Here is a 27,475-nt window from a genome sequence, read left to right as displayed (position 1 = left end):
TAAAGGCTGGATATTACTGTTTCAAAAAAGGAGCTTCGCCTGGTGAAGCGGTTTTATGAGCTGAATGAATAGAAGCTGATAATCAATTTTTTACTTCGCTGGTCTCGGGAAGAAATTATGAGTCCTTACCGTCTGAGACCGAGTTAAGACAGAGTACAAATGTATCCAACACCGAGACAAGACCAAGACACTCAATACGTGCCCCGAGACCGGTCTCGAGTACTACAACACTGCCATGCAACCTTGCTAAGCACATAGCAGTCTGACGCTAATTCAAATACTGCTCTGACTTTTCCAACGCTCGCTGGAGAGGGGTGAGAGGCAGAGAGAGGTGCAGAGGAGTGTGGGAAAACTTTGTCATTACATGACATAATGTTTTTCCCCCAAGTCTGAACACGGACAGTGGCATTCAACCAAGACTCACTCTCTCAAACATTACAAAACATTCATTGTAGTACATTATCAGACTAATGTTTTAGAAACCCACCATATGAGAAGGTTTAAACCCATTAGGAAATGTCCATTTACTTTCCTTAGGACACAAAAGTTTGTGATGAAAAAAGGGGTGGTGTTTTATTATGCACAGGTAAAAGGCCTGTAAAATAGATTTTGATAAAAACTTGCTACTTTAATCTGAGCACTTTGAGTAGCAGCCACAACCTTTTAAAGCATCAATGCCCCTCACAAACTATTCAGCCTGCTCTTACATTATTCAACACAAAGCAGTGAATGAACTCACTCACCAGATTAAACTTTGTGTACATGAACTAGGTCCGGGGTAAGATTTTCCATGGGTACAGATCTAGGATCAGCTTCCCTTCCCCCAATCATAAGCTTAAGCATTAAGTGTTCTAACACACACAAAAATAACTCCAATAAAATATATGACAAAGAGAACCATTAGTGGAGGAAATGCAAAACTGACAAGATCAGCATCTAGTGGTAAATTCCCTCTACACTACACCACATGAACTACCTACACTGTCTGAGTCTTTCAACTGACAAAGTCAGTAGCATGGCAAAATGTCTTGACATTGTTGCAAAAATATGTTTGATTCTAAAATGAGAAATGTGCCAATCCTTTGAGTGTCAAATCCACTACTGTACTGACACCAGAAGAAATAAGGCTAGGGTTTCTTAGCATACCTTGTGTTGTAGTGTTTGAATGTGCTGTAGTAGTTGGAATCTCAACATACTGGGGCAGTTGGAATCTCAACATACTGGGGCAATTGGAATCTCACCATACTGGGGCAGTTGGAATCTCACCATACTGGGGCAGTTGGAAACTCACCATACTGGGGCAGTTGGGAATCTCACCATACTGGGGCAGTTGGAATCTCAACATACTGGGGCAGTTGGAATCTCAACATACTGGGGCAATTGGAATCTCACCATACTGGGGCAGTTGGAAACTCACCATACTGGGGCAGTTGGGAATCTCACCATACTGGGGCAGTTGGAATCTCAACATACTGTAGCAATTGGAATGTTAACGTACTGTAGCAATTGGAATCTTAACATAATGTAGCAGTTGGAATCTTAACATACTATAGCAGTTGGAATCTTTACATACTGTAGCAGTTGGAATCTTTACATACTGTAGTAGTTGGAATCAAAACATACTGTAGTAGATGGGATCTTAACATACTGTAGTAGTTGGAATCTTAGTGTACTGTAGTAGTTGGAATCTTAACATACCTTATGCAGCTGTAGAGTTTGAATGCGATGGCAGCCTTCTGACATTACAGACACAACTGGAGGGCACCTGGATAGTCCTCCTCCTACAGGACAGAGAGGGACACAAGCCAAAAACAGGAATATAAGACGTTAAACGTTCTATTTAGTACATAGTTTAGTGTATGCAAGAATAGAAACATAAGTAATTGTGTTGACAACTGCACTAAACCAGGGGTCTTCAACCTTTTCTTGCGGAGGGACACCCGCCCAGGCAAACCGGCGGCCCCCATCATGTTTGTGAAAAAAATGCTTCCCCTATGTCTTATTAGGTGAATGATAATGGCAAGGAGAAGTAATTAACATTTTCACAATAAATCAAATCCAATTTTATTTGGTACATGAAGGGCTGTGGTGGTCACGAAATTATGTCAGCCGGTAATCGACAAGCAAATAATAGTTATAGTATGTAGTTATAGTATGAAAAATACAATTGAACAAAGCTGAATAAAATAGAAAGGATATTTTCTCCATAGGGTTTGAGGGAGTGCGCACATGCGACTATAGAATGCCCACTCGGATCACACCCTGACCAAACAAAACATATAAACATACAAAGCAAACTATGGTCAGGGCGTGACACCGTGGGTCCTTTTCATGCCAGGCAGGTAGACTATACTCCTGTAAATATAAGCAATGTGCTTTATATTAGGAAAGTTGAGAAATAAATATAGTAGGTCTAGTCTATAGAAAGCTGATGGGATCCTCCTATTTTTAGCAGAAGCCATCACTCTGTTTTCTAGTGCAACTGCATAGCCTATAGAAATGTTGCGCAACATGAGATCATTGGCTCTCAGGAAGTGTTTAATTAGATTTTTAATGACATTTGCATTGTCAGAGTGATTAGAGGGACAATAGAGTGCTGAGTACCAGGGAGTTTGGTAGGCTGCTAATGACAAGCAGCAGAATCAGAGCTTAGAGAAGCCTAATTACCATGACTAAACCTGTCACGCGAAATTTAACTGACTTCATGACTCGTGACCGCCGGTGTTGCGGTAATATGGTCACCGCAACAGCACTAGTCACATGCACCAAATACAATACTGAAGTATAATTACAAGCATTTCATAAGTGTCAAAGGCTTTTATTGAAAATTATATATAGTTGATGCAAAGAGTCAAAATTTGCAGTGTTGACCCTTCTTTTTCAAGACCTCTGCAATCCGCCCTGGCATGCTGTTAATTAACTTCTGGCAGCAGACTTTGTGAAAATTAATATTTGTGTCATTCTCAAAACTTTTGGCCAAGACTGTACAGGAAGTACCAGTACCAGATCAATGTGGAGCTATATACAGGAAGTACCAGATCAATGTGGAGCAATATACAGGGAGTACCAGTATCTGATTATGTGGAGCTATATACAGGAAGTACCAATACCAGATCAATGTGGAGCTATATAATAATATAATATATATAATATATATAATAATATATACACATAATTTTCCTTCCTCATGAGGCCATCTATTCTATGACATGCACCAGTCCCTCCTGCAGCAAAGCACCCCCACAACATGATGCTGCCACCCTTGACAGTTGGGATGGTGTTCTTCAGCTTGCAAGCCTCCCCTTTTTTCCTCCAAACATAACGATGGTCATTATGGCCAAACAGTTCTATTTTTATTTCATCAGACCAGAGGACATTTCTCCAAAAAGAAGCTTCTAATGCCATGACATAATTTTCAGGAATTGTCCAAGCTGTTTAAAGGCACAGTCAACTTAGTGTATGTGCACTTCTGACCCACTGGAATTGTAATACAGTAAATTATAAGTGAAACAATCTGTCTGTAAACAATTGTTGGAAAAATTACGTGTCATGCACAAAGTAGATGTCCTAACCGACCCTCCAAAACTATAGTTGGTTAACAAGACATTTGTGGAGTGGTTGAAAAACAAGTTTTAATGACTCCAACCTAAGTGTATGTAAACTTCCGAACCCTTGTACATGCATTCTAGTGGCATACCTCTTACCTCCAGCATCTCACTGAGTCTAACATCAGTCCTTTGCTGTAAAACAACAAGGAGAACAGTTAAGCATGACATCACTATCAAGACCCAAAACAAACATTGAAACTCAATTACAAAATAAGTGCAACATTCCACAACTAAATTGTACAGTATGTTGCATGTCAATATCCTGTTGATATCTATGCATCTGTATGAGGATTTAAAGCAACATGGTGACTTGGATAGTTACCAGGGTCTTGATGGTCCTCAGTGGCTTCAGCAGCCCTGTGAGCAGCTGTCTCCTCCTCTGATTGGCTAGGAGCCCTGGCCTCAGTGAAGTCCTCCTTGGAAACACTCAGCTGCCCGGAACCAGGAAGTGATAGACATTTACAATGCCGGCACAGTTCTGTTAAGAGTAATCTCAACATGAATCACAACACTGACTGACTCAATATCAAAGTCAAGTTAGCGTGCACTGATTTTATATTGTACATGCAAACAGTGGGAATGAAATTGACTGTGTCATTAAATACATGCTAACAGGAATTTACAACTCAATAATCCATTGTGGAAGATCAACAGCTTTTAAGAGGGAGGGTGGGTCACATCCGAATGCTTACCACCTAGCGTTGGTGCAGATTACTGCAGCCAGCTGTAGGTTGGTTTGTAATGACGTCACCCTCTCTAACTCCTGCAGAAAACAAGAGATCCATTCACACTGAGCGACCAATCACAATTCACACAACAACACAAGTTATACTTTATTTAACAGTCCACTCTTCACATGGTAAAATGTTACGGTACAATACAGAAGATACCTATTGAGTTGAACGCTAGCTGGAATAAGACTGTGTATAATAAAGGGTTACTGTAACTTTTAATGTCAGCCCACACAGTTGAATTGTCTTTCATCCACTCCAGTTTCCTGTGAGCCCTATCTTTCACTAATGGGGTGAAACAGGGAGAGAATGATTCCCCCACACAAAGTATGAAATGTTCTTCTGTTCCTCCAGAGTACCCCACTGAATGAAAGAAACAAATGGAAGGATTATGTAATGGAATGAGGAAATTAGTGGTTTGCTTTTACTTGGAAAAGGCTGAACCAACAACGACCTCTCAAAGAATGAACATGCCCTCAGCTACCGGTGGATTCACAGATCTTTTTTGAAAAGCCAGCTGTCATCGCCTTGAGGTGGGAGCACACGCCAACTGACCTTAACTCAGAGTGGAAGTGGAGTCGTCGACCGACCCCAATAAAGAGGTAGCATTCAGAGAAAGACAAAACACTGTCACGTTAAAAACAACTATTTGGTGAGGAAATACGAGGTGGAAAATTGATTCAGATCAGTAGATAAAAAGAGATAAACAGAGAGCGGGCTCTTATGTCAGAACAGATGTCTAAACAAACAACCCCATTCAAACTAGATGGAAAAAGGCCTCCTGACCGGCTTGATCAGTTGACATTAGGGTTGTGCAATGTCAACCTTTATCCTATCATGATCATGTAACCATAAAACATTGTTATATACAATGCTATCGCCTTCTATTAGCCAACCCAAAAAACTCTGCTAAAACGACAGTTGGGCTATAGTGCGAAATCGAAAGCAACTGGACAAATCATGAAAGATGTTGTTGAAAGCCTGGACGAATCATGACGAAAGATAATGAAGTTGAAAGCCTGGACGAATCATGATGAAAGATAATGATGTTGAAAGCCTGGACGAATCATGACGAAAGATAATGTTGTTGAAAGCCTGGACGAATCATGATGAAAGATAATGATGTTGAAAGCCTGGACAAATCATGACGAAAGATAATGATGTTGAAAGCCTGGACGAATCATAATGAAAGATAATGTTGTTGAAAGCCTGGACGAATCATGACGAAAGATAATGTTGTTGAAAGCCTGGATGAATCATAATGAAAGATAATGTTGTTGAAAGCCTGGACGAATCATAATGAAAGATAATGACGTTGAAAGCCTGGACGAATCATAATGAAAGATAATGTTGTTGAAAGCCTGAACGAATCATGACGAAAGATAATGTTGTTGAAAGCCTGGACGAATCATAATGAAAGATAATGTTGTTGAAAGCCTGGACGAATCATAATGAAAGATAATGTTGTTGAAAGCCTGGACGAATCATAATGAAAGATAATGATGTTGAAAGCCTGGACAGATGATAAGTTCAGGCAAATCTTTTCTAATAGTCCTTTCTGGTGGAGGAGCTTTAGCATGGAGCAGGTGTGTGTCCGTGCATGCGTGCGTGTGTGTGTCCGTGCGTGCGTGTGTGTGTGTGCGCGCGTGTGTGTGTGTGTGTGCGTGTGTGTGTGTGCGCGTGTGTGTGTGTGTCCGTGCGTGCATGTGTGTGTGTGTGCGCGTGTGTGTGTGTGTTGCGCTGTGATCGAGCAGTGACTGTCTGATAAGGAACAGGCTGTCTTACCGTAGTGACATCATGGGCTGGAAAGAAGTAGTCCACCACCTTAATAACTGGATAATAACTGCTTTACATTTGTATCTATCATAAAGCTGTGATTCAGAATTGCCTGGGCTGTATAGACTTTCATTCTTGTTATTTTTGACAACACCTTGGTCGGATAAAATTATTTGGGAAATAATCTACTGTTGCTAACTGTAAGTTATTTTAAAGCTAATGACAGGCCAATAGGAGGAATGAGGACAGGTTATTGGTCATTTAATTTTCAATCTCGTTTGGAAGGATTTTCCTGGCCTGCAGGGATAATTTCTTTCTTAATAAACTTAAACTTGTAATTTGATCTATCTCCACTCTGACAAGGTACAAATCTGTCGTTCTGCCCCTGAACAGGCAGTTAACCCACTGTTCCCAGGCCGTCATTGAAAATAAGAATTTGTTCTTAACTGACTTGCCTGGTTAAATAAAGGTAAAATAAAAAAAATAAAAAATAAAAAAACTCTGTCTGGCCTATATTCCTCTACTGCATTCAGTATCACATATTTATTGAAATAGACTATATCAAATAGGAATAGACACATAAATTACCCTGAAAGTCATTTCTGTGCTGCCCTGCTGTGTGCTGCCCTGCTGTGTGCTGCCCTGCTGTGTGCTGCCCTGCTGCGTGTTGCCCTGCTGTGTGCTGCCCTGCTGTGTGCTGCCCTGCTGTATGCTGCCCTGCTGCCCTGCTGTGTGCTGCCCTACTGCCCTGCTGTGTGCTGCCCTGCTGCCCTGAGTGCTGCCCTGCTGTGTGCTGCCCTGCTGTGTGCTGCCCTGCTGCCCAGCTGAGTGCTGCCCTGCTGCGTACTGCCCTGCTGAGTGCTGCCCTGCTGTGTGCTGCCCTGCTGTGTGCTGCCCTGCTGCCCTGCTGTGTGCTGTGTGCTGCCCTGCTGAGTGCTGCCCTGCTGCGTACTGCCCTGCTATGTACTGCCCTGCTGCCCTGCTGCCCTGCTGTGTGCTGCCCTGCTGAGTGCTGCCCTGCTGCGTACTGCCCTGCTGCGTACTGCCCTGCTGTGTGCTGCCCTGCTGAGTGCTGCCCTGCTGCGTGCTGCCCTGCAGTGGACACGACTCAGGGTGGACACGACTCAGGCTGTACCCAAACTAATCTCTCCAACTGAATGACGCCATCAAACATCATCCAGATCCGTGTTGCCAGCAGAATCAGTCTCTGAGGCCGACTAAAGACTTAATTTTCCACCCATTTTGTCTGTATACTGCAATTCAGCTTTTAGCTGCAAATGTGTACAAGATCAAATAACCGTTACTACTATATATACAGTACTGTAGGCCATATATGATGAGCAATAGAGTCGCAACCTTGCCTGTAGTTGAACAGTATGAATGTAGCTAGTATCTTCCGAGCAACATAAACAACATGCATTACTAATGCACCTTGGACATGCCCTTGTCTGAATGGCGGAGTGGCTCTCGTGGCTCGTCACTGAGTCCAGCAGAGGGGACAATAAGGTTCTGAATTTAGAACTGGAAAAAAGACACATGCCTTACACAGACTCACAGCATTAGTGAGACCGACCAGCAAGCCAAGTTCTCTCTAATACCTGGACCAGTGGCCCTAAATCCGATTGTAAAACCTGAAGCTAACTACAGCTCTTGGGTCTCACCTGCACCCCAATGGCAGCCAAGGTTAAGGCCTTAAATCCAGTGAATCATCAGAATAAAACAAAAACATTATTGTCATGCTAGGAGGTTTTCAGTGGTATCATTTGAGCCTGTGAAAGAAGCAGTGTATGTGGGACGCAGGCTAAATACAGAGAAACACCAGAAACTTCAGCATATCACACAGTGTTCTCCCCAAAAAGATGGGCACTGCGCCACATTATGGACTTGGCTGCTCCATTTTTACACACATACACACACACGCACACGCACACGCACACGCACACAGATTTACTTTAATTGCTCTTCCATGGCCCTCTTACCTATGGTCCCTGTTCTGTTGACCATTGAAAAATGAAATTGCTATGATAATTCTACAAAACAAAATGTAAAAATTTTTTTTTTTTATTAAATTTGCACTTAATTTGTTGTCATTTAAGGTTTAAGATTGCAGGAAATGGCAGTTGAAGGCATAAAAAAATGCACAAATCTCTAACTCATTGTGGGGGCAGAGCTGACCTCCGGGCCACCCCATCCACTAACTCATCAGCACCACCTTGTTACAAAATCCTGGAGAACCTTGCACGCACACACCTATGCTTCCTGACTGAGCAAATAGCAGCTGTTAGTGAAGTGCAGGTTGACTCATAACCGAAGTCCCCGCGGTTATATCTTCAGGGCGGGAGGGTTTAGGGTCATTAAATATTGTGTGGATGAGTGGCAGGTGGGTTTAATAAAGAGAAAACTATTCTTGAAAAATCCATAAATGTAGCATTCTTGTGCAATTTATATCTATAGGCAAAATTGAGTTTTTTCTTTCATTGTTTTATGCTAACCAGCATTAGTGCGTAAGCCTAAGCTTTAGGGCCTAACTGTACACCTGCCAATTAGCCTACACGCCAACCATCTGTCTCCCAACGTAGGAGCATCCTTTTGTTAATGCAGGGGGAGGAGGAAGAGGCAGAGTGAGGAGGAGGAAGAGGCAGGAGGAGGAAGGACGAGGCAGAGGGAGGAGGATGTAGAGGCAGAGGGAGGAGGAGGAAGAGGCAGGAGGAGGAAGGACGAGGCAGAGGGAGGAGGATGTAGAGGCAGAGGGAGGAGGAAGAGGCAGGAGGAGGAAGGACGAGGCAGAGGGAGGAGGATGTAGAGGCAGAGGGAGGAGGAGGAAGAGGCAGGAGGAGGAAGGACGAGGCAGAGGGAGGAGGATGTAGAGGCAGAGGGAGGAGGAGGAAGAGGCAGGAGGAGGAAGGACGAGGCAGAGGGAGGAGGATGTAGAGGCAGAGGGAGGAGGAGGAAGAGGCAGGAGGAGGAAGGACGAGGCAGAGGGAGGAGGATGTAGAGGCAGAGGGAGGAGGAGGAAGAGGCAGGAGGAGGAAGGACGAGGCAGAGGGAGGAGGATGTAGAGGCAGAGGGAGGAGGAGGAAGAGGCAGGAGGAGGGACGAGGCAGAGGGAGGAGGATGTAGAGGCAGAGGGAGGAGGAGGAAGAGGCAGGAGGAGGAAGGACGAGGCAGAGGGAGGAGGATGTAGAGGCAGAGGGAGGAGGAGGAAGAGGCAGAGTGAGGAGGAGGAAGAGGCAGGAGGAGGAAGGACGAGGCAGAGGGAGGAGGATGTAGAGGCAGAGGGAGGAGGAGGAAGAGGCAGGAGGAGGAAGGACGAGGCAGAGGGAGGAGGATGTAGAGGCAGAGGGAGGAGGAGGAAGAGGCAGGAGGAGGAAGGACGAGGCAGAGGGAGGAGGATGTAGAGGCAGAGGGAGGAGGAGGAAGAGGCAGGAGGAGGGACGAGGCAGAGGGAGGAGGATGTAGAGGCAGAGGGAGGAGGAGGAAGAGGCAGGAGGAGGAAGGACGAGGCAGAGGGAGGAGGATGTAGAGGCAGAGGGAGGAGGAGGAAGAGGCAGGAGGAGGAAGGACGAGGCAGAGGGAGGAGGATGTAGAGGCAGAGGGAGGAGGAGGAAGAGGCAGGAGGAGGAAGGACGAGGCAGAGGGAGAAGGATGTAGAGGCAGAGGGAGGAGGAGGAAGAGGCAGGAGGAGGAAGGACGAGGCAGAGGGAGGAGGATGTAGAGGCAGAGGGAGGAGGAGGAAGAGGCAGGAGGAGGGACGAGGCAGAGGGAGGAGGATGTAGAGGCAGAGGGAGGAGGAGGAAGAGGCAGGAGGAGGAAGGACGAGGCAGAGGGAGGAGGATGTAGAGGCAGAGGGAGGAGGAGGAAGAGGCAGGAGGAGGAGGAGGAAGAGGCAGGAGGAGGAAGGACGAGGCAGAGGGAGGAGGAGGAAGAGGCAGGAGGAGGAAGGACGAGGCAGAGGGAGGAGGATGTAGAGGCAGAGGGAGGAGGAGGAAGAGGCAGGAGGAGGAAGGACGAGGCAGAGGGAGGAGGATGTAGAGGCAGAGGGAGGAGGAGGAAGAGGCAGGAGGAGGAAGGACGAGGCAGAGGGAGGAGGATGTAGAGGCAGAGGGAGGAGGAGGAAGAGGCAGGAGGAGGAAGGACGAGGCAGAGGGAGGAGGATGTAGAGGCAGAGGGAGGAGGAGGAAGAGGCAGAGTGAGGAGGAGGAAGAGGCAGGAGGAGGAAGGACGAGGCAGAGGGAGGAGGATGTAGAGGCAGGAGGAGGAGGAGGAAGAGGCAGGAGGAGGAAGGACGAGGCAGAGGGAGGAGGATGTAGAGGCAGAGGGAGGAGGAGGAAGAGGCAGGAGGAGGAAGGACGAGGCAGAGGGAGGAGGATGTAGAGGCAGAGGGAGGAGGAGGAAGAGGCAGGAGGAGGAAGGACGAGGCAGAGGGAGGAGGATGTAGAGGCAGAGGGAGGAGGAGGAAGAGGCAGGAGGAGGAAGGACGAGGCAGAGGGAGGAGGATGTAGAGGCAGAGCGAGGAGGAGGAAGAGGCAGGAGGAGGAAGGACGAGGCAGAGGGAGGAGGATGTAGAGGCAGAGGGAGGAGGAGGAAGAGGCAGGAGGAGGGACGAGGCAGAGGGAGGAGGATGTAGAGGCAGAGGGAGGAGGAGGAAGAGGCAGGAGGAGGAAGGACGAGGCAGAGGGAGGAGGATGTAGAGGCAGAGGGAGGAGGAGGAAGAGGCAGGAGGAGGAAGGACGAGGCAGAGGGAGGAGGATGTAGAGGCAGAGGGAGGAGGAGGAAGAGGCAGGAGGAGGAAGGACGAGGCAGAGGGAGGAGGATGTAGAGGCAGAGGGAGGAGGAGGAAGAGGCAGGAGGAGGGACGAGGCAGAGGGAGGAGGATGTAGAGGCAGAGGGAGGAGGAGGAAGAGGCAGGAGGAGGAAGGACGAGGCAGAGGGAGGAGGATGTAGAGGCAGAGGGAGGAGGAGGAAGAGGCAGGAGGAGGAAGGACGAGGCAGAGGGAGGAGGATGTAGAGGCAGAGGGAGGAGGAGGAAGAGGCAGAGTGAGGAGGAGGAAGAGGCAGGAGGAGGAAGGACGAGGCAGAGGGAGGAGGATGTAGAGGCAGAGGGAGGAGAAGGAAGAGGCAGGAGGAGGAAGGACGAGGCAGAGGGAGGAGGATGTAGAGGCAGAGGGAGGAGGAGGAAGAGGCAGGAGGAGGAAGGACGAGGCAGAGGGAGGAGGATGTAGAGGCAGAGGGAGGAGGAGGAAGAGGCAGGAGGAGGAAGGACGAGGCAGAGGGAGGAGGATGTAGAGGCAGAGGGAGGAGGAGGAAGAGGCAGGAGGAGGAAGGACGAGGCAGAGGGAGGAGGATGTAGAGGCAGAGGGAGGAGGAGGAAGAGGCAGAGTGAGGAGGAGGAAGAGGCAGGAGGAGGAAGGACGAGGCAGAGGGAGGAGGATGTAGAGGCAGAGGGAGGAGGAGGAAGAGGCAGGAGGAGGAAGGACGAGGCAGAGGGAGGAGGATGTAGAGGCAGAGGGAGGAGGAGGAAGAGGCAGGAGGAGGAAGGACGAGGCAGAGGGAGGAGGATGTAGAGGCAGAGGGAGGAGGAGGAAGAGGCAGGAGGAGGAAGGACGAGGCAGAGGGAGGAGGATGTAGAGGCAGAGGGAGGAGGAGGAAGAGGCAGGAGGAGGAAGGACGAGGCAGAGGGAGGAGGATGTAGAGGCAGAGGGAGGAGGAGGAAGAGGCAGGAGGAGGAAGGACGAGGCAGAGGGAGGAGGATGTAGAGGCAGAGGGAGGAGGAGGAAGAGGCAGGAGGAGGAAGGACGAGGCAGAGGGAGGAGGATGTAGAGGCAGAGGGAGGAGGAGGAAGAGGCAGGAGGAGGAAGGACGAGGCAGAGGGAGGAGGATGTAGAGGCAGAGGGAGGAGGAGGAAGAGGCAGGAGGAGGAAGGACGAGGCAGAGGGAGGAGGATGTAGAGGCAGAGGGAGGAGGAGGAAGAGGCAGGAGGAGGAAGGACGAGGCAGAGGGAGGAGGATGTAGAGGCAGAGGGAGGAGGAGGAAGAGGCAGAGTGAGGAGGAGGAAGAGGCAGGAGGAGGAAGGACGAGGCAGAGGGAGGAGGATGTAGAGGCAGGAGGAGGAGGAGGAAGAGGCAGGAGGAGGAAGGACGAGGCAGAGGGAGGAGGATGTAGAGGCAGAGGGAGGAGGAGGAAGAGGCAGGAGGAGGAAGGACGAGGCAGAGGGAGGAGGATGTAGAGGCAGAGGGAGGAGGAGGAAGAGGCAGGAGGAGGAAGGACGAGGCAGAGGGAGGAGGATGTAGAGGCAGAGGGAGGAGGAGGAAGAGGCAGGAGGAGGAAGGACGAGGCAGAGGGAGGAGGATGTAGAGGCAGAGCGAGGAGGAGGAAGAGGCAGGAGGAGGAAGGACGAGGCAGAGGGAGGAGGATGTAGAGGCAGAGGGAGGAGGAGGAAGAGGCAGGAGGAGGGACGAGGCAGAGGGAGGAGGATGTAGAGGCAGAGGGAGGAGGAGGAAGAGGCAGGAGGAGGAAGGACGAGGCAGAGGGAGGAGGATGTAGAGGCAGAGGGAGGAGGAGGAAGAGGCAGGAGGAGGAAGGACGAGGCAGAGGGAGGAGGATGTAGAGGCAGAGGGAGGAGGAGGAAGAGGCAGGAGGAGGAAGGACGAGGCAGAGGGAGGAGGATGTAGAGGCAGAGGGAGGAGGAGGAAGAGGCAGGAGGAGGGACGAGGCAGAGGGAGGAGGATGTAGAGGCAGAGGGAGGAGGAGGAAGAGGCAGGAGGAGGAAGGACGAGGCAGAGGGAGGAGGATGTAGAGGCAGAGGGAGGAGGAGGAAGAGGCAGGAGGAGGAAGGACGAGGCAGAGGGAGGAGGATGTAGAGGCAGAGGGAGGAGGAGGAAGAGGCAGAGTGAGGAGGAGGAAGAGGCAGGAGGAGGAAGGACGAGGCAGAGGGAGGAGGATGTAGAGGCAGAGGGAGGAGAAGGAAGAGGCAGGAGGAGGAAGGACGAGGCAGAGGGAGGAGGATGTAGAGGCAGAGGGAGGAGGAGGAAGAGGCAGGAGGAGGAAGGACGAGGCAGAGGGAGGAGGATGTAGAGGCAGAGGGAGGAGGAGGAAGAGGCAGGAGGAGGAAGGACGAGGCAGAGGGAGGAGGATGTAGAGGCAGAGGGAGGAGGAGGAAGAGGCAGGAGGAGGAAGGACGAGGCAGAGGGAGGAGGATGTAGAGGCAGAGGGAGGAGGAGGAAGAGGCAGAGTGAGGAGGAGGAAGAGGCAGGAGGAGGAAGGACGAGGCAGAGGGAGGAGGATGTAGAGGCAGAGGGAGGAGGAGGAAGAGGCAGGAGGAGGAAGGACGAGGCAGAGGGAGGAGGATGTAGAGGCAGAGGGAGGAGGAGGAAGAGGCAGGAGGAGGAAGGACGAGGCAGAGGGAGGAGGATGTAGAGGCAGAGGGAGGAGGAGGAAGAGGCAGGAGGAGGAAGGACGAGGCAGAGGGAGGAGGATGTAGAGGCAGAGGGAGGAGGAGGAAGAGGCAGAGTGAGGAGGAGGAAGAGGCAGGAGGAGGAAGGACGAGGCAGAGGGAGGAGGATGTAGAGGCAGAGGGAGGAGGAGGAAGAGGCAGGAGGAGGAAGGACGAGGCAGAGGGAGGAGGATGTAGTGGCAGAGGGAGGAGGAGGAAGAGGCAGGAGGAGGAAGGACGAGGCAGAGGGAGGAGGATGTAGAGGCAGAGGGAGGAGGAGGAAGAGGCAGGAGGAGGAAGGACGAGGCAGAGGGAGGAGGATGTAGAGGCAGAGGGAGGAGGAGGAAGAGGCAGGAGGAGGAAGGACGAGGCAGAGGGAGGAGGATGTAGAGGCAGAGGGAGGAGGAGGAAGAGGCAGAGTGAGGAGGAGGAAGAGGCAGGAGGAGGAAGGACGAGGCAGAGGGAGGAGGATGTAGAGGCAGAGGGAGGAGGAGGAAGAGGCAGGAGGAGGAAGGACGAGGCAGAGGGAGGAGGATGTAGAGGCAGAGGGAGGAGGAGGAAGAGGCAGGAGGAGGAAGGACGAGGCAGAGGGAGGAGGATGTAGAGGCAGAGGGAGGAGGAGGAAGAGGCAGGAGGAGGAAGGACGAGGCAGAGGGAGGAGGATGTAGAGGCAGAGGGAGGAGGAGGAAGAGGCAGAGTGAGGAGGAGGAAGAGGCAGGAGGAGGAAGGACGAGGCAGAGGGAGGAGGATGTAGAGGCAGAGGGAGGAGGAGGAAGAGGCAGGAGGAGGAAGGACGAGGCAGAGGGAGGAGGATGTAGAGGCAGAGGGAGGAGGAGGAAGAGGCAGGAGGAGGAAGGACGAGGCAGAGGGAGGAGGATGTAGAGGCAGAGGGAGGAGGAGGAAGAGGCAGGAGGAGGAAGGACGAGGCAGAGGGAGGAGGATGTAGAGGCAGAGGGAGGAGGAGGAAGAGGCAGGAGGAGGAAGGACGAGGCAGAGGGAGGAGGATGTAGAGGCAGAGGGAGGAGGAGGAAGAGGCAGAGTGAGGAGGAGGAAGAGGCAGGAGGAGGAAGGACGAGGCAGAGGGAGGAGGATGTAGAGGCAGAGGGAGGAGGAGGAAGAGGCAGGAGGAGGAAGGACGAGGCAGAGGGAGGAGGATGTAGAGGCAGAGGGAGGAGGAGGAAGAGGCAGGAGGAGGAAGGACGAGGCAGAGGGAGGAGGATGTAGAGGCAGAGGGAGGAGGAGGAAGAGGCAGGAGGAGGAAGGACGAGGCAGAGGGAGGAGGATGTAGAGGCAGAGGGAGGAGGAGGAAGAGGCAGGAGGAGGAAGGACGAGGCAGAGGGAGGAGGATGTAGAGGCAGAGCGAGGAGGAGGAAGAGGCAGGAGGAGGAAGGATGAGGCAGAGGGAGGAGGATGTAGAGGCAGAGGGAGGAGGAGGAAGAGGCAGGAGGAGGAAGGACGAGGCAGAGGGAGGAGGATGTAGAGGCAGAGTGAGGAGGAGGAAGAGGCAGGAGGAGGAAGGACGAGGCAGAGGGAGGAGGATGTAGAGGCAGAGGGAGGAGGAGGAAGAGGCAGGAGGAGGAAGGACGAGGCAGAGGGAGGAGGATGTAGAGGCAGAGTGAGGAGGAGGAAGAGGCAGGAGGAGGAAGGATGAGGCAGAGGGAGGAGGATGTAGAGGCAGAGGGAGGAGGAGGAAGAGGCAGGAGGAGGAAGGACGAGGCAGAGGGAGGAGGATGTAGAGGCAGAGTGAGGAGGAGGAAGAGGCAGGAGGAGGAAGGACGAGGCAGAGGGAGGAGGATGTAGAGTCAGAGTGAGGAGGAGGAAGGACGAGGCAGAGGGAGGAGGATGTAGAGGCAGAGTGAGGAGGAGGAAGAAGAAAAAAGACAGTGAGAGAAAAGAGAAAAGCTGTGAAATGGAGAGTTGAAAATAAAGAGAATGGAGGGCCAGAAAAATCATGTTTTGGAACGATTTAGCGAATGGGTAAAAGAGGATGATGCAGTGAATGGTGCCGCTGTACAAATTTTACAGTCACAAGATGGGGACTTCAAATAGGCCTATGGAATGTCAAGAGAGCCTACTGTTTAGATGGGTTAAGTGGAAACGGAAATCTGGACACTGACTGTAGGTATATAACCTCCCATATAACCTTAATATTAACTCCTGCATTTCTTTCAGTGAAATGATACACCAAATGTACATTTTGCCTCGGGAACAAGAGTGAAAAAATATGATTTCTTTCTTTGAGCATCTTGAGAGAATGTGATGGCGCAGTTAAGGAACCGTCTGTAAAAGGTGCTATCTTTAACAGCCTCATAAAAGCTGATAGTTTTTCAACCACACAAAATATGCATCGAAACAGAAATATTATCAGAAACAGGTTGGGTCATTTTCACAGCTTTCCATTTCTTGTCAACTGGTTCAACTGTCATTTGGACATTTTGAAAGTCTTTCCCCTAAACCCCTTTCCTCCCGAGCATTCCATTCATTATTCTGGACACCTTTATTCCCGATCATTCCATTCATTATTCTGGACACCTTTCCTCCCGATCATTCCATTCATTATTCTGGACACCTTTCCTCCCGAGCATTCCATTCATTATTCTGGACACCTTTCCTCCCGAGCATTCCATTCATTATTCTGGACACCTTTCCTCCCGATCATTCCATTCATTATTCTGGACACCTTTCCTCCCGAGCATTCCATTCATTATTCTGGACACCTTTCCTCCCGATCATTCCATTCATTATTCTGGACACCTTTCCTCCCGATCATTCCATTCATTATTCTGGACACCTTTCCTCCCGAGCATTCCATTCATTGTTCTGGACACCTTTCCTCCCGATCATTCCATTCATTATTCTGGACACCTTTCCTCCCGAGCATTCCATTCATTATTCTGGACACCTTTCCTCCCGAGCATTCCATTCATTATTCTGGACACCTTTCCTCCCGAGCATTCCATTCATTATTCTGGACACCTTTCCTCTCGATCATTCCATTCATTATTCTGGACACCTTTCCTCCCGAGCATTCCATTCATTATTCTGGACACCTTTCCTCCCGAACATTCCATTCATTATTCTGGACACCTTTCCTCCCGAACATTCCATTCATTATTCTGGACACCTTTCCTCCCGATCATTCCATTCATTATTCTGGACACCTTTCCTCCCGAGCATTCCATTCATTATTCTGGACACCTTTCCTCCCGAACATTCCATTCATTATTCTGGACACCTTTCCTCCCGATCATTCCATTCATTATTCTGGAGAGCAAGGCTTCATTTAGTCTTCTAGGGCAACAAGCAACGACAAAAGAGAAGCTACATAAATTCAGCAAAAAAATACATGTCCTCTCACTATCAACTGCATTTATTTTCAGCAAACTTAACGTTTGTAAATATTTGTATGAACATAACAACTGAGACATAAACTGAACAAGTTCCACAGGCATGTGACTAACAGAAATGGAATAATGTGTCCCTGAACAAAGGGTGGGGTCAAAATCAAAAGTAACAGTCAGTATCTGGCGTGGCCACCAGCTCCATTAAGTACTGCAGTGCACCTTCTCCTCATGGACTGCACCAGATCTGTCAGTTCTTGCTGTGAGATGTTACCCCACTCTTCCACCAAGGCACCTGCAAGTAAACTGACATTTCTGGGGGGAATGACCCGAAGACTCACCCTCCGATCCAAAAGGTCCCAGACGTGCTCAATGAGATTGAGATCCGGGCACTTCGCTGGCCATGGCAGAACACTGACATTCCTGTCTTGCAGGAAATCACGACCAGAACGAGCAGTATGGCTGGTGGCATTGTCATGCTGGAGGGTCATGTCAGGATGAGCCTGCATGAAGGTTACCACATGAGGGAGGAGGATGTCTTCCCTGTAACGCACAGCGTTGAGATTCCCTGCAATGACAACAACTCAGTCCGATAATGCTGTGACACACCTCCCCAGACCATGACGGACCCTCCACCTCCAAATCAATCCCGCTCCAGAGTACAGGCCTCGGTGTAACGCTCATTCCTTCGACGATAAACGCGAATCTGACCATCACCCCTGGTAAGACAAAACCGCGACTCGTCAGTGAAAAGCACTTCTTGCCTGTAGCGCTGTCTTTGGCATCTCACTGTACGGGCATTGCAATTTGTTGCCCCGGGAACATCTGCAGTCCTCATGCCTATGGCACGTTCACACAGATGAGCAGGGACCATGGGCATCTTTCTTTTGGTGTTTTTCAGAGTCAGTAGAAAGGCCTCTTTAGTGTCCTAAGTTTTCATAACTTTGACCTTAATTGCCTACCGTCTGTAAGCTGTTAGTGCCTTAACGACCGTTCCACAGGTGCATGTTCATTCATTGTTTATGGTTAATTGAACAAGCATAGGAAACAGTGTTTAAACCCTTTACAATGAAGATCTGTGAAGTTATTTGGATTTTTACGAATGACCTTTGAAAGACAGTCCTAAAAAAGGGACGTTTCTTTTTTTACTGAGGTTATATGTAATTATATACAAGTTAACTAACAAATAGCCTACTAAAATGTCAGAAATTATAAGCAGAAAAATCTCTAAATTAGGCCCCCAAAAAATCTTTCACCCCCTGTACAAAAATCTTTCCGCCATCTCCGACTGTGGCCTGTAGTGTATTTAATATATTTGTAGATTAGGGTCGGGTGCGGGCCACAGATATTCACTTTATCACATATAGTCGGGCAGCTGCGGAAGGATTATTAGCAATTGCGGGAGGGTGTGGGTGAACAAGCAGCTGACCCGTGCAGCCCCCCCCTCCACATACACACAGTCCATTCTCCAATCTCCCAACCAAGGAGAAGGGCAAGAGATCAAGTTGAAGTCATAGTTCCAAGTAGCCAGCCACTCAATTCACCTGCTCCAAATGGCACCAACAGGGGACATAAAGCACTAATGGGAATTTTAATGGTGGGTAAGTGCTCGCACAGAAAAATGATCAAATAACCGTCCAAGTCCATTTCATTCCCTTGGCAGCATAGTATTACCTGACAATGTATTGGAGGGGAATTCATTAGGAAGCAGGCTCTGACTCTGGAACCAATCTCTTTTTCCCTGACAGTCTCTCTGTCAGACATTGGCTAGTTTGGCCACTCAATTATAGGGCTTCTGTTTTAAGTTGGCCGATAAGCATCACAGCAGGGCAACCCCCATACCAATCAAAAAGGCAGTAACTACTAATTTGGTTGAGAATGAGTTATTTTCCTACATTAAATACATGCTTAATAATTTGGACAAATATCCTGCGTCTATTGTATTGTGTTTTGGAGACAATGGGGGTCATAATTAGCAGTAACTGCAAAACGTTACTGTGAAACCAAGGTAAATGGCAGTAACTGAATTTACTACCTTTTAGCTTGGTTTCAACCTGCCCTTGGCTGCAGTTACTGCCTTTTACCTTGGTATCATATCACATTCTGATAGTGATACAATCGAACGAATGACACTGACTGACAGCTACAGACACATTGCTAATCTAGGGACACAACATCACGACACAGAATTCCATGGGGAAAATTATGGTTGAACTTGCTCTGAAATGCCGAAACCCAGACACTGGTAAGAACAAGCTGAGATAGCTAATGAGCATAGACTAACAATGCTGCCTGCTCCCATAAGAGGAGATCAGCAATTGATACTATCTATTCATCATTACATGAATGCGGGAAAAAATTGTTTTACCAAAATGACTTTCACCAATCCCTGTGGCCTAGATGATTATAGTATCTGTGCGGATCAAAATTGCCATGTGAGGGTGCATTAGGACTGTACAACCACATCAATACTAGGTTTTCTTCCAGTCAATGTCCGTCCATGCAATCTAAATAAGCATTAGGGCTATTAAGAGTGCTATTCTTATTATCTTAATATTAGATTTGAAAATAAAGATGCAAATTTCAGAGCCTTTTTGGGAGCAGGTATGAAATGAGTAGATGAACTGACTTATGACAGTGAAAATGATCATGACAATGTTTGCACGAGATAAAATCAACATTGATTATATCCTATATTATAGAACATTATAGAACTGAAAAGGATTATGATCATATGTTTGCACACCACAACATTTATAATATATCATGCCTAGGAGGAAGGCAGTAACTGCTGTTTAAGGGTCAAAGGTTGTGTCAGAAGTCAGGGTTAACATGATTTTTTTTTAATTACTCGTAGTAAGACAGCAGATCACTTAATCACCAATGTTCTTAGTATAATTCATTTGGCTGGACAATTATATAACATTTGAAGCCAATTTTCCTCAGTTCCACACTATGAGCAGTTACTGCCTTTTTGCTTGGAAGGGCAGTTTTTACAATCCATCAAGCTGTAGGAGGGAGAAATGACATGGCAATCAATCTCACCTTAGCCTGAGACTTAAACTGACACTTCCACGGGATCCCTTTTCTCCCCTCCGACATCACACTGTTGATTCAGTACTTACTGGGGAGGATGAAACAGACATGACACATCACGGGTGAATGGCCTGGCAGTTCCTGTCCTGGTAAATGTGGCTCCTGCTGTATCGGCGTGACTGCAGGTGTCCGGGATGACGGCCTAACCACCGCCCTGACTTTTGCGTCTCCCTCCAAACCGAATCAAATTGTATTTGTCACATGCGCCGATTACTACAAGTGTAGACTTTACCGTGCAATGCTTACTTACCAGCCCTTTCCAACAATGCAGTTACAAAGTAAGAAGATTAACAAATAGATAAAAATAAAATAGTAACACAATAAAATAACAAAATAAAATAACATTAACGAGGCTAAATACAGGCTATAAACAAGGAGTACTGGTACCGAGGCATTGTACTGGGGTACGAGGTAGTTGTACTGGGGTACGAGGTAGTTGTATTGGGGTACGAGGTAGTTGTACTGGTACCGAGGCATTGTACTGGGGTACGAGGTAGTTGTACTGGGGTACGAGGTAGTTGTACTGGTACCGAGGCATTGTACTGGGGTACGAGGTAGTTGTACTGGGGTACGAGGTAGTTGTACTGGTACCGAGGCATTGTACTGGGGTACGAGGTAGTTGTACTGGTACCGAGGCATTGTACTGGGGTACGAGGTAGTTGTACTGGGGTACGAGGTAGTTGTACTGGGGTACGAGGTAGTTGTACTGGGGTACGAGGTAGTTGTACTGGTACCGAGGCATTGTACTGGGGTACGAGGTAGTTGTACTGGGGTACGAGGTAGTTGTACTGGGGTACGAGGTAGTTGTACTGGGGTACGAGGTAGTTGTACTGGGGTACGAGGTAGTTGTACTGGTTCCGAGGCATTGTACTGGGGTACGAGGTAGTTGTACTGGGGTACGAGGTAGTTGTACTGGGGTACGAGGTAGTTGTACTGGGGTACGAGGTAGTTGTACTGGTACCGAGGCATTGTACTGGGGTACGAGGTAGTTGTACTGGGGTACGAGGTAGTTGTACTGGGGTACGAGGTAGTTGTACTGGGGTACGAGGTAGTTGTACTGGTACCGAGGCATTGTACTGGGGTACGAGGTAGTTGTACTGGGGTACGAGGTAGTTGTACTGGTACCGAGGCATTGTACTGGGGTACGAGGTAGTTGTACTGGGGTACGAGGTAGTTGTACTGGGGTACGAGGTAGTTGTACTGGGGTACGAGGTAGTTGTACTGGTACCGAGGCATTGTACTGGGGTACGAGGTAGTTGTACTGGTACCGAGGCATTGTACTGGGGTACGAGGTAGTTGTACTGGTACCGAGGCATTGTACTGGGGTACGAGGTAGTTGTACTGGGGTACGAGGTAGTTGTACTGGGGTACGAGGTAGTTGTACTGGGGTACGAGGTAGTTGTACTGGGGTACGAGGTAGTTGTACTGGGGTACGAGGTAGTTGTACTGGTACCGAGGCATTGTACTGGGGTACGAGGTAGTTGTACTGGGGTACGAGGTAGTTGTACTGGTACCGAGGCGTTGTACTGGGGTACGAGGTAATTGTACTGGGGTACGAGGTAGTTGTACTGGGGTACGAGGTAGTTGTACTGGTACCGAGGCATTGTACTGGGGTACGAGGTAGTTGTACTGGGGTACGAGGTAGTTGTACTGGTACCGAGGCATTGTACTGGGGTACGAGGTAGTTGTACTGGTACCGAGGCATTGTACTGGGGTACGAGGTAGTTGTACTGGTACCGAGGCATTGTACTGGGGTACGAGGTAGTTGTACTGGGGTACGAGGTAGTTGTACTGGTACCGAGGCATTGTACTGGGGTACGAGGTAGTTGTACTGGTACCGAGGCATTGTACTGGGGTACGAGGTAGTTGTACTGGGGTACGAGGTAGTTGTACTGGTACCGAGGCATTGTACTGGGGTACGAGGTAGTTGTACTGGTACCGAGGCATTGTACTGGGGTACGAGGTAGTTGTACTGGTACCGAGGCATTGTACTGGGGTACGAGGTAGTTGTACTGGTACCGAGGCATTGTACTGGGGTACGAGGTAGTTGTACTGGTACCGAGGCATTGTACTGGGGTACGAGGTAGTTGTACTGGTACCGAGGCATTGTACTGGGGTACGAGGTAGTTGTACTGGGGTACGAGGTAGTTGTACTGGTACCGAGGCATTGTACTGGGGTACGAGGTAGTTGTACTGGTACCGAGGCATTGTACTGGGGTACGAGGTAGTTGGGGTCATTGATTGAAGTACTATGTACATGTACAGTTCCTTCCGAAATTATCCACACCCCTTGACTTATTCCACATTTTGATGTGTTACAGCCTGAATTTTCCCTCACCCATCTACACACAATAGACCATTATGACAAAGTGAAAAGATGTTTTTAAATGTTTATGCAGATGCATTGAAAATGAAAAACAGAGATATCTAATTTCTATAAGCATTCACACACCTGATTGAATACATCAACTTTGGTAGTGATTACAGCTATGTGTCTTTCTGGGTAAGTTTCTCAGAGCTTTCCACACCTGGATTGCACAATATTTGCACATTATTACTTTTAATTCTTCAAGCTCTGTCAAGTTGGTTGTTGATCATTGCTAGAGAGCCATTTCCTAGTCTTGACATAGATTTTCAAGACAATTTAAGTTAAACTGTAACTTGGGGCATGCAACTCAATACTAGGAAGGTGTTCCTAATGTTTTGTACACTCAGTGTATATAGCCATACAAATTATACACTGAGTATACCAAACTTTAGGAACACCTTCCTAATATTGAGTTATACAACCCCCCTTTAGCCCTCAGAAAAGCCTAAATTCTTCGGGGCGTGGACTCTACAAAGGGTCAAAAGCGTTCCACAGGGATACTGGCCCAAACCGACTCCAATGCTTCCCACAGTTGTGTCAAGTTGACTGGATGTCCTTTGGGTGGTGGACCATTCTTGATACACACAGGAAACTGTTGAGCTTGAAAAACCCCGCATCATTGCAGTTCTTGACACAAACCATTGCGCCTACTACCATACCCCATTCAAAAATATTGAATCTTGCCATTCACCTTTGAATGGCAAACATACACAATCCATGGCAAGGCTTAAAAATCCTTCCTTAACCTGTATCCTCCCTTTCATCTACACTGATTGAAGTGGATTTAACATGTGACATCAATAAGGGATCTTTCACCTGAATAGTGTACAGTATGACATGGAAAGAGCAGGTGTTCTTAATGTTTTGTATACTCAGTGTATATAATGCATACTGTAGATGTATGTGTTAGTCAAACACTATTATTGATACAATGTTAAATGATAGGATGACCATCCATAGTTCATGATAGCTCAAGCTCAATATATGATGCTTATCAATAATATACACTGAGTATAGTAATGAGGCATAATTTATAGCCAAACATTTTGTGCTTATTCGTGCTGAGACGAGGTGTCTTTCACAGATGAGCCCTGTATATACATCAATATAGGCCTACATATAAACATTCACATCAACACACAAAAAGCTAAACACAAATCATAGAAAACAAACACATTCGTCAGTAAAAAAAGGTCCTCAATCAGCCTTGTGAATTGCCCTAGAGGCACCAATTCATCCAACTCTAGAGAGCCTTGGAGATCATTCCACAAGTAAGAGGTAAATTTGCTCAACTCAGTGGAGAACAAAGGGATCTCCAGAGTAAGCCATCTCTTAGACCGGGTCTGGTGTCTCAAGTTAACAATGAAGTCAGGTACGGCGGAAGTTTTTGCAGAGGGGCTTTACAAACAAAACGAGTGCAATGCATCGATCTACGAGACTTCAAGAGGGCCAGCCTACTTTCTGATACAGAATGCAGTGATGTGTACTGAACCTATGTGGTGATGTGTACTGAACCTATGCAGTGATGTGTACTGAACCTATGTGGTGATGTGTACTGAACCTATGCAGTGATGTGTACTGAACCTATGCAGTGATGTGTACTGAACCTATGCAGAGATGTGTACTGAACCTATGCAGTGATGTGTACTGAACCTATGCAGTGATGTGTACTGAACCTATGCAGTGATGTGTACTGAACCTATCTTCATTAATAAAGCGTAGTGCTCTATGATGACAAACTGGGTCCAACGGCTTCAGTAGAGCGGCAGCTGCATTCATACAGATCAGGTATTCCCAAACTGGGTCCAACAGCTTCAGTAGAGCGGCAGCTGCATTCATATAGATCAGGTATTCCCAAACTGGGTCCATCGGCTTCAGTAGAGCGACAGCTGCATTCATACAGATCAGGTATTCCCAAACTGGGTCCATCGGCTTCAGTAGAGCGGCAGCTTCATTCATACAGATCAGGTATTCCCAAACTGGGTCCAACGGCTTCAGTAGAGCGGCAGCTGCATTCATACAGATCAGGTATTCCCAAACTGGGTCCATCGGCTTCAGTAGAGCGGCAGCTTCATTCATACAGATCAGGTATTCCCAAACTGGGTCCATCGGCTTCAGTAGAGCGGCAGCTGCATTCATATAGATCAGGTATTCCCAAAGTGGGGTACAAGCAATGCCGTCAAGGGGAAGGCCAAATAAAATGTGATCAACTTTTTTTTTTAACTAAAAAACACTTTGTTTACAGTTTTTTTTCCTTCACATTTTCAAACAGTCCATTTCTATTTTCCAACAGGGCTATACATATGGGTGAGTTTTTTTTCCCGCCTGAGTAGCCTCATTTCATTTCCAAAAATAAAATTAAACCATCTAGTGTTCAGCGAAATAACAACACAATGTCAAAATACAGGTAGCCTAGTCAAATAATTAACATCCAATCACATTAACCGTTACTCTCCCCCGTGAAACCTTGACTCTTGCGCAGGCTAGAAGTGTCTAACATGGTGAGCTACCGAGGGGCTAGGACAGGCAAGCCCCATACTATTGTGGAGGACTTAATTCTTCCTGCAGCCACAGATATGGCTGGGACAATGTTGGGGGGAAAGGCCAAAAAAACTATACAGACAATGTCTTCATCAAACTAAACTGTTTCATGATGCATCAGTGACATGGCAGGAGATGTTTTGAAACAATTACTGCTTCGTATACAAGCCAGTGAATTCTATGAGTTACAGCTGGATGCGTCAGACATGGCAGGCCTGGCACAGCTCTTGGTATATGTACGTTACATTTATGGGGGGGGTCAATTAAGGAAGACATCCTCTTCTGCAAACCACTGCAAACCAGGACAACATGAGAGGATATTTTTTAAGTACTGGACAGCTTTGTGACATCAAATGGACTTTGTTGGTCAAGATGTGTTGGTATCTGTACTAATGGCACAAAAGCCATGACAGGGAGACATAGTGGAGTGGTAACGCGAGTGCAAGCAGTTGCTCACGACGCCACTTGGGTACACTGCAGCATCCACCAATGGAATGCCTGACAGCTTGAAAGACGTTTTGGACACTACAGTGAAAATAGTTCACTTTGTTAAAGTTTTTCACACAACTGACCTATCTGGGAGATGTTTTTTCTCTCATGAATGATCTGAATACAGGATTACAGGGACTCTCCGCAACTATATTCATTGTGCAGGACAAAATTGAGGCTATGATTAAGAAGTTGGAGCTCTTTTCTGTCTGCATTAACAAGGACAACACACAGGTCTTTCATTCATTGTAGGATTTTGTGGGTGCAAATGAACTCAAGCTTACAGACAATGTCAAATGTGATATAGTGAAGCACCCGAGTGAGCTGGGTGCGCAATTAGGTAGGTACTATCCTGAAACAGATGACACAAACTGGATTCGTTATCCCTTTCATGCACTCCCTCCAGTCCACTTACCGATATCTGAACAAGAGAGCCTCATTGAAATTGCAACAAGCGGCTCTGTGAAAATTGAATTTAATCAGAAGCCACAACCAGATTTCTGGATAGGGCTGTGCTCGGAGTTTCTTGCATTAGCAAATCGCTCTGTTAAGACACCGATGCCCTTTGCAACCACGTACCTATGTGAGAGTGGATTCTCGGCCCTCACTAGCATGAAAACTAAATACAGGCACAGACTGTGTGTCGAAAATGATTTAAGACGGAGACTCTCTCCAATACAACATTGCAGAGTTACAGAGTTATGTGCATCCTTTCAAGCACACCCTTCTCATTGACCTGTGGTGAGTTATTCACACCCTTCTCATTGACCTGTGGTGAGTTATTCACACCCTTCTCATTGACCTGTGGTGAGTTATTCACACCCTTCTCATTGACCTGTGGTGAGTTATTCACACCCTTCTCATTGACCTGTGGTGAGTTATTCACACCCTTCTCATTGACCTGTGGTGAGTTATTCACACCCTTCTCATTGACCTGTGGTGAGTTACTCACACCCTTCTCATTGACCTGTGGTGAGTTATTCACACCCTTCTCATTGACCTGTGGTGAGTTATTCACACCCTTCTCATTAACCTGTGGTGAGTTATTCACACCCTTCTCATTGACCTGTGGTGAGTTATTCACACCCTTCTCATTGACCTGTGGTGAGTTATTCACACCCTTCTCATTGACCTGTGGTGAGTTATTCACACCCTTCTCATTAACCTGTGGTGAGTTATTCACACCCTTCTCATTGACCTGTGGTGAGTTATTCACACCCTTCTCATTGACCTGTGGTGAGTTATTCACACCCTTCTCATTGACCTGTGGTGAGTTATTCACACCCTTCTCATTGACCTGTGGTGAGTTATTCACACCCTTCTCATTGACCTGTGGTGAGTTATTCACACCCTTCTCATTGACCTGTGGTGAGTTACTCACACCCTTCTCATTGACCTGTGGTGAGTTATTCACACCCTTCTCATTGACCTGTGGTGAGTTATTCACACCCTTCTCATTAATCTGTGGTGAGTTATTCACACCCTTCTCATTGACCTGTGGTGAGTTATTCACACCCTTCTCATTGACCTGTGGTGAGTTATTCACACCCTTCTCATTGACCTGTGGTGAGTTATTCACACCCTTCTCATTAACCTGTGGTGAGTTATTCACACCCTTCTCATTAACCTGTGGTGAGTTATTCACACCCTTCTCATTGACCTGTGGTGAGTTATTCACACCCTTCTCATTAACCTGTGGTGAGTTATTCACACCCTTCTCATTAACCTGTGGTGAGTTATTCACACCCTTCTCATTAACCTGTGGTGAGTTATTCACACCCTTCTCATTAACCTGTGGTGAGTTATTCACACCCTTCTCATTAACCTGTGGTGAGTTATTCACACCCTTCTCATTAACCTGTGGTGAGTTATTCACACCCTTCTCATTAACCTGTGGTGAGTTATTCACACACCTCTCATTGACCTGTGGTGAGTTATTCACACCCTTCTCATTGACCTGTGGTGAGTTATTCACACCCTTCTCATTGACCTGTGGTGAGTTATTCACACCCTTCTCATTAACCTGTGGTGAGTTATTCACACCCTTCTCATTAACCTGTGGTGAGTTATTCACACCCTTCTCATTGACCTGT

General features: G+C 47.8%; 1 pseudogene; it reads right to left on the bottom strand.

Moving 5' to 3' along the window:
- The window catches only part of LOC109908451 (syndetin-like), a 349,878-nt pseudogene that overhangs the window by 253,710 nt on the left and 68,693 nt on the right, over window positions 1–27,475 (bottom strand).

The sequence above is a fragment of the Oncorhynchus kisutch genome, linkage group LG17 (genome assembly GCF_002021735.2).
Source record: "Oncorhynchus kisutch isolate 150728-3 linkage group LG17, Okis_V2, whole genome shotgun sequence".
In the NCBI taxonomy this organism is placed as follows: Eukaryota; Metazoa; Chordata; class Actinopteri; order Salmoniformes; family Salmonidae; genus Oncorhynchus; species Oncorhynchus kisutch.
Note: the sequence above shows the minus strand (reverse complement) of the source record. Positions and strands in the feature narration are given on the sequence as shown.